This window comes from Octopus sinensis, linkage group LG2 (assembly GCF_006345805.1).
Source record: "Octopus sinensis linkage group LG2, ASM634580v1, whole genome shotgun sequence".
In the NCBI taxonomy this organism is placed as follows: Eukaryota; Metazoa; Mollusca; class Cephalopoda; order Octopoda; family Octopodidae; genus Octopus; species Octopus sinensis.
The window spans coordinates 173,565,765-173,578,264 of record NC_042998.1 but is presented as its reverse complement, the minus strand read 5'-3'; the positions used below and the strand labels follow the sequence as shown (position 1 = coordinate 173,578,264).

At 34.2% G+C, this 12,500-nt stretch overlaps 1 protein-coding gene across 3 annotated transcripts in view; it reads right to left on the bottom strand.

Annotated features, from left to right (window-relative positions):
• LOC115231675 (somatostatin receptor type 2-like) overlaps positions 1-12,500 on the bottom strand; it is a 360,814-nt gene that overhangs the window by 52,534 nt on the left and 295,780 nt on the right. Inside the window, exon 4 of one of the 3 annotated variants that reach the window (XM_036500440.1) lies at positions 5,485-5,494. The exons of the other annotated variants lie outside the window; for them this stretch is intronic. The gene's annotated coding sequence lies outside the window, so the exon portion shown is untranslated. The remainder of the gene's footprint in view (positions 1-5,484; positions 5,495-12,500) is intronic. 3 annotated transcript variants of the gene reach the window in all.

The following is a 12,500-nucleotide window of genomic DNA, read 5'->3' as shown; positions in this document are numbered from 1 at the left end:
AAACTTTATATGCAAACAGAACTGATGCCATCAATACCATGGTTATGCATCTTGTGCTCTACTACTGAATACCATTAAAAGGTTAGTGAATAAGATAAGTATACTTGATATAAAAAAAATATGCACCCTTCTCACATGCATCACCCAAGGCAGATGTAGCCAGACTATAGATCCCACGAAAGGATGAAGCTGCAACTTTTTCTAAAAAAATGTAACCATAAGGATTGATACTAAAGAACACTAATCACTGAATGTTTAAGCTTGTCTGCAAAGAGATGTGTAAGGGAGAGTGATGCGCGACTAAACTTTTAACAAAACCCACATTGATCGCAAAACAAATCAAAACAGAAGCCAAATCAAATGGAATCTCAGAATTGCATATCACATAGAAAAGTAAATCATAATATGGTGATTAGACTATGAGAGCCAGTGGCTATGATATTGATGCATATATTTAACCCATCACTGGCTGGCTGCGTCTGGACTTTAATCACAAATATAGGGCCTCATTATAACAGCTCAGGATCTGTATCTGCCCACAAATATTACTAAGCGAACATTATCAAAATGCTGCTGACTCCTATCGATTTTGTGGTGCAATTAGAGAAACCGCTTGCTCTGTGGCTTCTCTACTTTATCTTCAAATGCGTATAAATATTAATATGATGTTCTTGGGTAGTATTTACACTGGACCGTAGGCCATCAGTTTGGAATCCCATATGAGAACTAGTGGGTCTAAGTAGTAGAAAATAATGATATCACTGTTTACTTTTATTTTGGCTTTAGTATTCAAACCGATCGAACCATTCCGGCAACAGACCAAGTATTGTGATAAAAAAAGTCACAAAGCAATTAATTAATTAAGTAAATATAGGGACCTTGAAATAGATGCCTCAAATGTGGTATCTAAGAACGACAGCTTTACCTGTGATCGTTGGAGCTATGGGGATAGCAGACGGCGCTCTTAAATACTATGAACCAGGAACAGGAACTCCAGATTTACCAGAACGACAGAAAAGTATTCGCACGAGTGCAGCCCACGTCCTAGCTAAAATATAGCCAACGTGAAAATATTTTAGTCGTTTGAAATATTTGAAAAATGTAAATATTGCAACAAACTATTATTTTCGATATAAAGGTTAACAAAGACAAAATATTTTCACAAAGTGTGAAAGTCTGTATTTGAGTTCTTTGGAAAGAAAAGAGAAAATATGAATGTTGAAATTATTTTGGCTAGATTTCTGAATAAATGGTGATAAAATCTTTCGAAAACTTTGGCATTAGGCCGATATATAGTAAAGTTCTATTCATATTTCTAGCAGTGCAGTATAATAATTGTTACTGAAAACTTCTTTCCGTGGAGAGGTCTCATACTGCGTATAGATCAATTGCAATTGCTATTAGGGTTAGTGTCGATTATAGCATGGTTATGGGAGATTTTATGAATAGCAATGCATCCGAAGAATTCTTTTGATGAATGTCCACAAGCCACTTATAAAAATACTCTAGAAAATAGCGTTTCATATGTGTCTATTGTCTGGCAGAGACAAATATATGCACCCGTTAACAGAATGATGAGAATAGTGAAGGTGATGATTCGGTGCATGTATGTGAAGAGCTCATCCATTTGTATGTTAATTTAACAAGTAAACTGTTATTAGGAGATGAGAAAATAAAGTGAACACATTAAGACAAGATCTGAGTTGAATAGAAACCTGGAAAGAAAGCTAGTTAGGAAACACAAGATTTAAATCTTTTCTTCAGAAAAGAAAAAGGAAAAGGATTTCGAGTAGTCATGGAACAGCTGAAGCAGCGTATCACAGCAATAGTAGGTAAAGTTTCTACATAACAGAGAAGAATAGATCAGTACAAACAGAACAGATCGTTTGAGACAGAGCAGAGTAGATTTTATCACCAAATAAATAGTGTAAAAAAAGAAAAACAACTGAAGATAAGGAGCTTAATGCAAAATAAGCTAGAAAATTCTGGAATGATATTTGGGATAGACCAGTTAATGCAGCATGGTTAAAGAAAGTGAGGTAAGAAGAAGTTTGTGAGAAGCAACCAGTGACGAAATGGAAAGTAGGTGTTTACTCAGGTGATAGTCTCAGAGAGAGTTAATATCAAGAGGGGACATTTTCAGGAAGTCTCTTATCCACTTTAATATTTGTGTTATATATCTTCTTCCTTAGTTTAGTATTAAGCAATACAAAGGCAGGGTGACAATTTATAGATAGTGAAGGGAAAAATTAACCATATTCTCTGCATGGATGATCTGATGACATTTTGTAAGAATATAATAGAGATAGATCCTTTAATACAAACTGTAATACTCTTCAAGGAAGTTAGAGGCATGGAATTTGTCATAGTTAAGTGCGTAATATTAGTCATAAAAAAGGGACTGATAGTCAACCGTGAAGGCATTCAGATAACCAGACGTTAAAGTCACTGAAAGAAAGAGAAAGTTATAAGTATCTAGGAGCATAAGAATCTTGCAGAGTACTAACTATAGAAATGAAAGAGAAAATTTAGAAGATGTTCATCAGAAGCATGCGAAAGTTAATGAAGTCAAAGCTAAATGATCCGAATCTAGTGAAGGCTGTAAATACTTGGGTAATATCGATACTTAAATATTTCGCAGCTTTTGCACATTGGATAAAATCTGAATTATCAAATATAGACATTAAGAAGGACTCCAATATTAATGAAGGACTTCATCCTAGAGCAAGAGTAGTAAGATTGTATTTACCCAAGGAGAACATGGTAGGGGCTTAATACCAGCAGAAAACTGTGGAATTTGCTGGAGTAGTTATATCCTCATCTATGTAGGCAACAGTAAGGACATTTCATTAAGAGCTGCTAGTTTAACAGTAGGAGATACGGAAACCAAAATGCCAAATGTAGTTGAAAAAAAAAACAACTTAAAAAACAGAACAAAGGAAGTAAGATTATCTGACCGAAAAAAGAAACCTTTGCATGCTAGATTTCCAAAGATAGTTGCAGAAAATAGTAATAGTGAGACATGATTGTGTTTGGAGAACGGAAGGTTGAAGAAGGAAACAAAGTTTATTAATAGCAACAGAAGGCCATGCATTGAAGACTAATTAGATAAAAGCCAAGATAGACAAAACTCAGGTAGATTAACGATGTTGGTTACATAAGCCAAAAGAAGAAAGCATTATACATATAGTTTATGGAAATAATAATTTGGCACATAAGAAATACGGGAAAAGAAATGATAACATAGGGATAACAATAAATAGTGTGAACATGATCCTAGTAAAGCGATAGAAAGTAATAAATATAAGATGTGGTATTTTAACATTCAGAATGACAAATTAATACGGGATAGAGGGTCTGATTTAGTAGTAGTCGTAGTGGCAGCAGTAGTAGTAGAAGTAGCAGTAACAGTATCAGCAGTAGTAGCAGCAGCAGCAGCAGTAGTAGTAGTTGTAGTAGTAGTAGTAGTAGTAGTAGGAAGTGCCAGGTAATTGACTTTGAAGTCCCGTCGCTTTGATGGCAAGCACTACTCTCTCAACAACAACAACAACGATAATAATAATAATAAGTAAAATAATGAAAATGATGATGATGATGATAATAGTAATACCAGGTAGTGGCACTCATGGTTTCTGATCTTAACTGATTGGAAGTGTTATGTACATTGTTTTGTCTTTGTATAAAAGATGGGCTACAGCAAATATTCTGCTCAACACCACAGATTTGTTTCTCAGTTGTTTGACTTTGACCAGTCGAGCATATCTCTTGGTGGCTAACGATATGTGCATCTCTGATCACGAGTAGAAATAGTGGGGGAGTATCATAGCCATGTGTTGAAAGGAATTCTTTGGGGTTTGAATAATTCATCCTTGGAAACATGTTTTGTTCAACATCCTTAAACAACGCTTATTCAGGGAACTTTTGAGCAGGGTGGGCTACTCAATCTGAAGAAAATTCTAACTAGGCCCCACCTGCAAGGTCATGTGCTGTTTATCTTGATATGAAATCATGTCGCGCATATATGGGTGTGATGCATGTGTCTAGTGCACCCTTATAAGACAGGTAGTCATGATGGGTATACTGGGCTTCGTATATTTTACCCCAGTGTCACTTTGATGGCATGCTCTGCTCGCTCACTCAATAATAATAATAATAATAATAATAATAATAATAATCATAATAATAACAATAATAATAATAACAACAACAACAATATTATTATTATTATTATTATTATTATTATTATTATTATTATTATTATTATTATTATTTTAATAGACAGCAGCATATTCCCTAATGAACAGAAAAGATGTAAACGTGGTTCCTATGGTTGTAAAGATCAACTACTCATCAATAAGATGATCTTAGAAGATTGTCACAAACGACACAAAAACCTGTCAATTGCCTGGATAGACTATAAAAAGGCATTTGATAGCCTACCACATAGCTGGATAAAGAAATGCCTAGAGATGTCCAAAATAGCGCCTACTCTGCGAAACTTTTTGTCTGCAAGTATGAGATCATGGGGAACCACACTAACTTTGAACAGTGACGATACATCTCTAAATGCTGGTGATGTAAAATTTCTTGTGGCATTTTCCAGCGCGACTCACTGTCACCACTCCTCTTTTGTTTAGCCTTAATACCTCTCTCAAAATTGCTCAATGACGCACAGTACGGATATAAAATGTTGGATAAAATTATAAATCATCTCATTTACATGGATGATTTAAAGCTCTTTGCAAAAAACGACCAACAACTCAAGGGCTTACTAACGATTGTTAAACAATTCAGCGATTACATCAGAATGCATTTGGCCTCGATAAATGTGCAAAAGCTACTTTTATCAAAGGAAAAAATGACAGAAACATATAACGTTTACCTCGACCAGCAGAATGTCATAAAAGAATTAGACCCAGCGGAGAGCTGCAAGTACCTAGGGGTACTTGAAGGGGATGGAATAAGACATTCAATGATGAAGGAAAGGATCAGGAGAGAATGTTATCGCAGAGTAAGAGCAATACACAAGACAGAGCTGAATGCAAGAATCAGGATCGAAGCGATCAATGCTTTAGCCTTACCAGTCGTGACTTACAGTTTCAATACCGTTAACTGGTCAATTACTGAAATATGTAATCTTGACAGCAGAATACGAAAACTGTTGACAATGCATAAAATGCACCACCCTAAGGTAGGTATAGATCGACTTTATCTACGAAAAAAAGAGGGAGGCCGTGGGCTTTTGCAACTGGCAATAACAATGAAGGTTGCTACAATTGGCCTAGACACCTACCTGATAAACTCTGAGGACTGCATGTTAAAACTTGTCTTAAAATATGAAAACAAGAAAGCATCATACTCAGTAACAAAACAGGCAAAGGAATATCTAAGTGAATTCCGAATACAACAAATTCCGGAATTAGACACACAAGAAACAAGCACAGAAAAAGCTAAGCGCATTAAAACCCGTGCTAAAAGTCCCACCTTAGATATTCTGAATAATAAATGGCAAGAAAAACCTTTCAATGGCAAATACCCAAAGAGAGTGAACAATGCAGATGTTGACAAAGCCCTGACCCATCAATGGCTAATGGCATGTGGCTTAAAATCTGAAACAGAAGGGTTTATCATAACAACTCAAGATCAATGCCTACCTACGAGGAACTACCAGGCCAACATATTAAAGAACGGCAGTAGCTCAACATGTCATGTATGTCAACAACAAAATAAAACCATGGATCATGTTGTCTCCAGGTGCAGTGTTCTTGCGCCTACAGAGTATCTCAACAGGCATGATAGAGCTGCACAATATATTCACTGGGTAATTTTCAGAAGCCTGGACTTGTCCCATGATAAAAACTGGTGGGAACACAACCACCTCCAGTGCTTGAAAAGGACCATATCTCACTCCTCTGGAACTTCACCATTCAAACTGACAGAATGATAGACGCGAATAGGCCAGATATCATACTAAAAGACTTCAGACAAGAAACATGCCTTCTCATTGATATGACTGTCCCAATCGATATAAACGTGTCTGTCAAGACCTACCACAAACTGAGCAAATATAAAGATCTGGAAATAGAAATCAGCAAAATGTGGAACCTGAAGACTAAAACAATACCTGTTGTCATAGGTGCCCTGGGAATGATAGCAAAAGGGGCTGATTGCTACCTAACTAAGATAGCAAGAAACCCCAAAATAGCAGAAATTCAAAAGATAGTGCTCATGAGAACTGCTCATATCCTACGCAAAATGCTTTCTTTGAAATCTCAAGTTTTAAAACAAACATAATTTTCGTATGGTTTTTTAGGCACTCACTAGTACAACACTAAGTACAAAACCAAATATATGGCACCCTAGGCATAACATCAACCCGAACTTCCAGCTTGTTGTCTCTTGAGGTCTCTGGGTGAGACTTGGAGCCAGCTTGTGCAAATGTAAAGCAAAAGTCAAACATAAAATAAAATAATAATAATAATAATAATGATAATAATGATAATAATAATAATAATAATAATAATAATAATAATAATAATAATAATAATAATATTAATAATGATAATAATAATAATAATCTAAGGAACTGCAAGAATTCTTCGTAGGGTTCTTGGGGCATGACCAGTAAACAGGTGTCACCTTAGTCTGCTGGCTGTGGACAGTTGACACTTTCCATAATATGCAGCAAAATAACTGAGTTTTCATTAAAGAACTACTATAGGCACAAATTATGAAATTTGGTGGGAGAGGGCAAATGAATTACAATGCTCAACTTGTACTTATTTCATCGATCGCGAAGGGAAGAAACGCAAGGTCAGAAGTCGAAATATCTGTATTTCGTCTGATGTACAAACGAACACGCTGAAACCTATCACTGTAATACTCAGAAGAGTCAATATCTTACAAACAGAGAGAAAGGCGCTCGTGGATGACTTAAAGATACTTAAATATATTAGGTGATCATTTCATGTTAAAGCAATAATAGTATGATGCAATGATGAAACCGAGTTTGCTGTATCAAAATGCGCAAATAATTTAGTAAGGAATAGTACGAAGAGAGCCCATTTTTTGAATCGTTTTGTCTTGAGAATAAATTTTAGAACCTGTTGACGATGGATATCGATAATATCATACCTTAAAAGAAATTATTGAAATAATTGAAATGAAACCGTATATCGACGTCTAAATCAAACTCAGGTAATTTAATAAATGCGATCAATAGGTAGGCGGATGCTGCCGCTGGAATAGTGAGTCGGACGAAAGATTAAATAGATTTGTTAGATAAAAACATGGGAACATGTTAATGATGCATAGAGCGCTTGATCCGAAATCAAATGTCAATCTATACAAGAAGCAGAAGTTTGGCGGCAGAGAGCATATAAGTATGTTTGGCTAGAAAGCAAATATGAATAAACACTGACTTAGAAATGGTGAAGAGCTACTTAAACATGCTGTAATAGAGCGAGCTCGGACTTGTGTTTAATTTCAAAGCAGCTACACCGAAGTAACCTAAACTAGCATGATTTCACTAAAAGTATACTCCATATCAGCAAGAACAAAATGAATAGTCTAATGTAATGCAAACGACACAAAACTCATGCCACATCGGCCGTCGCGCAAATGATTGCATCCAAACTGTGATACTGGAACAAACATCTCGAAGAATAAGTATCACGGTGGTTACCTGGAATGACAACTCCTTTCCTTCGTTCTCTTCAAGTCGACCATCGGAGCCTAATAATACCAAACAAAAATGAATTACACGAATTCGGGAGGATTACAGGATATGTTTCTTGTTGTTTGTAATATTTACAGAAAAGCAAAACAAAGGAAAACAGGATAGGTATCATACCGAAAACATCTATAGCATATGAAAATATACATACCCGGAACCCCAATACTATATCAATTGTTTGAAGAAATACTATGAGAAAAGAAAGACTTACAAACTCAAGATTAAACGAAAAAGAACAGTTTACTCTACAGAAGCTAGTTATGGATGCATTATATGGAACAGCAGCTGCGTAAATACGAGAGATGTCATCAGATACCAAAATATCAATGATAATGTACGTGAAGCTGATGCAAATATGCTAAAGAATGGCCATTTTCTAGAAGACGATGATGAAGAGATTGGAAACATAATGAAAGAAATTAAAAATGAACTTGTCAAATTATGCAACATAATATAAACAACTCCTGTTTTTACACTGTTTCCATTCTTATCGTTCAGTAAAATGTGTCAACAGGTGTCTGAATTTTTTTGTACTTTGGCTGTAAAATTTGATTCGTTTATCGTACCAACTCACACGCTCGGCTTTTGCATGTATTTTATGCTTGGGCTGTTCCTTGATTGTTTCATCATTAGAACGTATTTAAAAAAAAAATTAATTTAATTACAAGCATGTGAACATGATAAGTTTTCACATGCTTCTAATTATTAAAGTCGTTCAATTTAGATATTTCTCCAATCCTTAATTCTATTTCTTTCCCGATCTTTTCTTTCCGTTTAAGTCTCCTGCAGGGCACAGTCTGGCTTCTCTTTTTAATGGCTGAGAATTTTGACATAATTACATTTGCTGAGGCATCGACCATGTTTGAGCTCAGACTAATTATGTTTAATTGTGGACGCAAGGTCCTTGATTTGCAGAGTCTACCATCGTCAACAGCTGCTTATATTTTTTCTTAGTGTAATCAGTTGTCAGAAATATTGGAATAACATCTGCAGTAAACAATGATGTCAAAATTTGCTGAACGGATAAAATGTACACCATCGGCAATTAGTGAAATACACCGCGATTGGAAAACTATAACTTTTAGAGAAGCTCTTAAAAAAAATAAATCGAAAGTCCCACATATAGATAAAGTGTCAAAGTTTTCGTTCTGTATACAACTATTTACCCGCAAAACGTTTACATGTCTTCTAAACGAAATCGTGTTAAAGCCAACCACAACACTAGAACAATAGCACTACGGAACAACTTACCAACTACCAAAATTTTTATTGCCCAAAGGGACAGCTAGGAACATTCATATACACAGAAGTATTCGAGTGAAGAGAAGACATTGCAACCTACACAGGCGCCTTCGTTCCCTAGAGGGAAAGGACTAGATTGGGATTAGTCGTTGCCTACTAGGGGCTCTTACATACCCGGGCAACGACGGGCTATGCTGCTAGTTATATATAAATATGAAAATGTTGTTGTTAAACTATTAAAGCACCTACTAGATTAGAAATTATTGATATAAGACAAATAGATCAGAAATAAATTTAAATTTAGATGAAAAGATTGTTATTTTTACAAGGACAATATGTTTTCAATTAAGTGACCTATCAGAAGTAGCTGTCAAATCTTAAAATCTCTACCTTCTTAAACAAGGTGAAATACATAGTACAATTCGAAAAACAATGAGGCAGTGCTGGCGGCTGGCTTGCAGTTGTTCATTCCCCTTTTTTTTCTTGGTCACTGATAATCTGGTGCCAATCATAAAATAGTAGTTCTCTCAAGAAAACTGCATTTCTCGTGAATAAAAAAAATAACGTTTCCATAAGACGAAGCTTAGTAGGGGAATCACAATACTTAACTAACACGCATACATACTTCAATCACTTTTAATTTAGCTCTTGTCACGGAGCGATACAGGCATTTGCCATTCAAGTTTCTTTGTTTGTTATATTCACAATCCTTACGTTTTCAGTATGACAATTTCAGCTTTCTGAAGTTGACATTTTCAGTTTTACACAGAATATTTTAAATCATCTTATTTTCAAAAAATTCCTGAAAATGATCTGCATTATTCAAGAAACCTGCTGTGATGTTAGCAATATTTGTCAATCTTACAAATAGCGGAGAAGTTTTTATTGGTTATTCTGTTATATTTACAATTGTTTGTGTCTAGGAAATTAGATAACAACACATTATTTTTTTCCCCATTTTTCAAATTCTATTTCGTAATAATCTCATGTGTTCATTAAATACATAGGTGTGTAGTTTTATAACAGATACGTAGGCAGTTTTATCTGCATATTCTTATAAAAAAAATAAAGCCTTGCCTGGTAAGTGATTGGTCTAGTAAGGATTATTGGAGCGATTAAAAAATACATAAATACATACACACTTATATTTATTTTTATTTATCTATATTTATTTATATTTACATAAGATTTAGTATCAAACTAGTCGATATATCAGATGTCATAGCTCAAAAATAGGTAAAAAAAAACATGGTGTTGGCAATAAAAAAATCACAATATTTGTTTTGGCGTGATATATATTTTCTTACAAATATACATTTATTATTATTATTTCATCTATAAACAGTTCAGAACTGCTCACAATTTTTTCTCTGAAGAGCTTGGTGAATTTATTTGGCAAATAGGAAATGTTGCTTTGATGAATGTCGCATTCTGTGATATCTGTGATTTCATGATTTCAAAACGTCAATTAATAACACAAACAACATTATATCGTTCACAAAGCAATACTATAAAAATCAACTACTCATCCTGGACTGTTTAATCGCCATAAAAGATAAAATCACACAAATTGATATTCAATAGAAACTGACAAATTCTAAAAGTACATATTATTTTTATAGTGCCACTAAAATATATACCGAAATAAATATACTGTTTAATCTAGCTCAAAGTATAGGTTCAGTCACAAAATTTTATATTCGAAGTTAAAAAAAAAAGTTCCAAGAATTGAAACAAATACTACTTGAAAGGCAGTAAAATGAATTTATAACTGAATACAAAATACTACTGTAATAGACACTCAAAGACAAAATCAATACAATATATCACAAACTGAACCCCAAAGTATAGAAACATACAAAATTATCTCTCAAAACTTTCCATCGTTAAAGCAAGACACAAGAACGAAAAACTCTCCAAACGCAAAATTATCCAAAGCAAAAGGCAACCAAATTCCACAAAGAAATTACTTGTCCGCATAAAGTTACACACCAGGAGCACAACATGAAATGTCAAAATAGTTTTCTACGTTAATTGCTAATGCGCATATGTCTTATAGAAGATACATCGTAAAAATTTTAATTATTGCATATATCCGCGGTAAAATAACACTGCAACTGTTCACCAAAACTATTTTTGAAGTAATCACGTGGTCCAATGATGTCGTAACCGGCTTCAACCCACCGAGTTGTAGCTCAAATTATAGCTATATAAACGATATTCTTCAATAAAAGAGAAAAATTGTTAAATAGTTCATTGGCATGTGAACTTATTAAATATTTCTTAATATTACAATGTATTTGTTATTTTTATACCTAATATTTAAGTTGGACCGGTATGACTGTCACTTTCTTTCCGACATTGATTTTCTGTCTATTCTGCAAAGTAAAATCCGTGATTGAGTTTGCTGCAAATATTAAGAATTTATACTAGTTGTTTGCATGAGATATGTAGCCAAAACAAACATGTCTGATTTTATAGAAATATTTAAAGTATTTTGATACATACATGCACACATACACACAGACACATTTACATTTGTGTTTATGTTGCACAGAGGGTCAGGGCGCATGGGTTTGCTTTAGACGCGGGTATGTGTACGTGTGTGACTGGGAAAGAGAAAAACAAAAACAAAGTGTGTAAGAGACGAAATGTCATAGAAAGTATATTCATAATCATTTTAGCTTTGTATGTTTTAGTATGAACGTCTGCATATATTTGAGGTAAAATGACTTAGGATGACGAATTATACATAGTGGGGAAAAACACAAACGCAATACGATACAAAATAGTAAAAGAAATATATTTTCTCTTACATCAAGAGGAAAAACTAAAATTACTGTAAGTAAACATGAAATTTACATGTAAACACGCGTGGCTGTGTGGTAAGAAGACTTGATAATGGATTTCGTGGACGGAAACTGAATGACGTCCGTCTTGTATATATATATATATATATATATGTATATATATATATATATTATATATATATATATATATATATATATATATATATATATATATATATATATATATATATATATGTGTGTGTGTGTGTGTGTGTTGTGTGTGTGTGTGTGTGTGTGTGTGTGAGTGTATGTGTGTAAAAGACAAAAATACACTCTTTTTTGTCTTTTATACATTCTACCACGTGCTTTCACATACCAACGCTCTCACCTGTATATACTTAAACCCATTTCAATACAATGGTAAATGACAAAATGAATAAATACATGGTGAATAGGAAGGGGCTCCCCTTCTCCTCCTCTCTTTCCCTGTCTCTATCTATCTATCAACCTATCTACATACCTATCTATCTATCTATCTCCATTGTCATGGAACCTCAACCCCCACAAAAAGACGAAAACAATGTTCTCTTCTAAACAATACCCCCAAAACATTTTATATAAATGGACAAGCTGTTTGTACATTCATAAAATTCTATTTGACAAGTTCGAGAAACAAACGAAAGCGCTAACAATAATGGATAAATAAAAAGAATTTTCCAAAATTCTGGCGACCT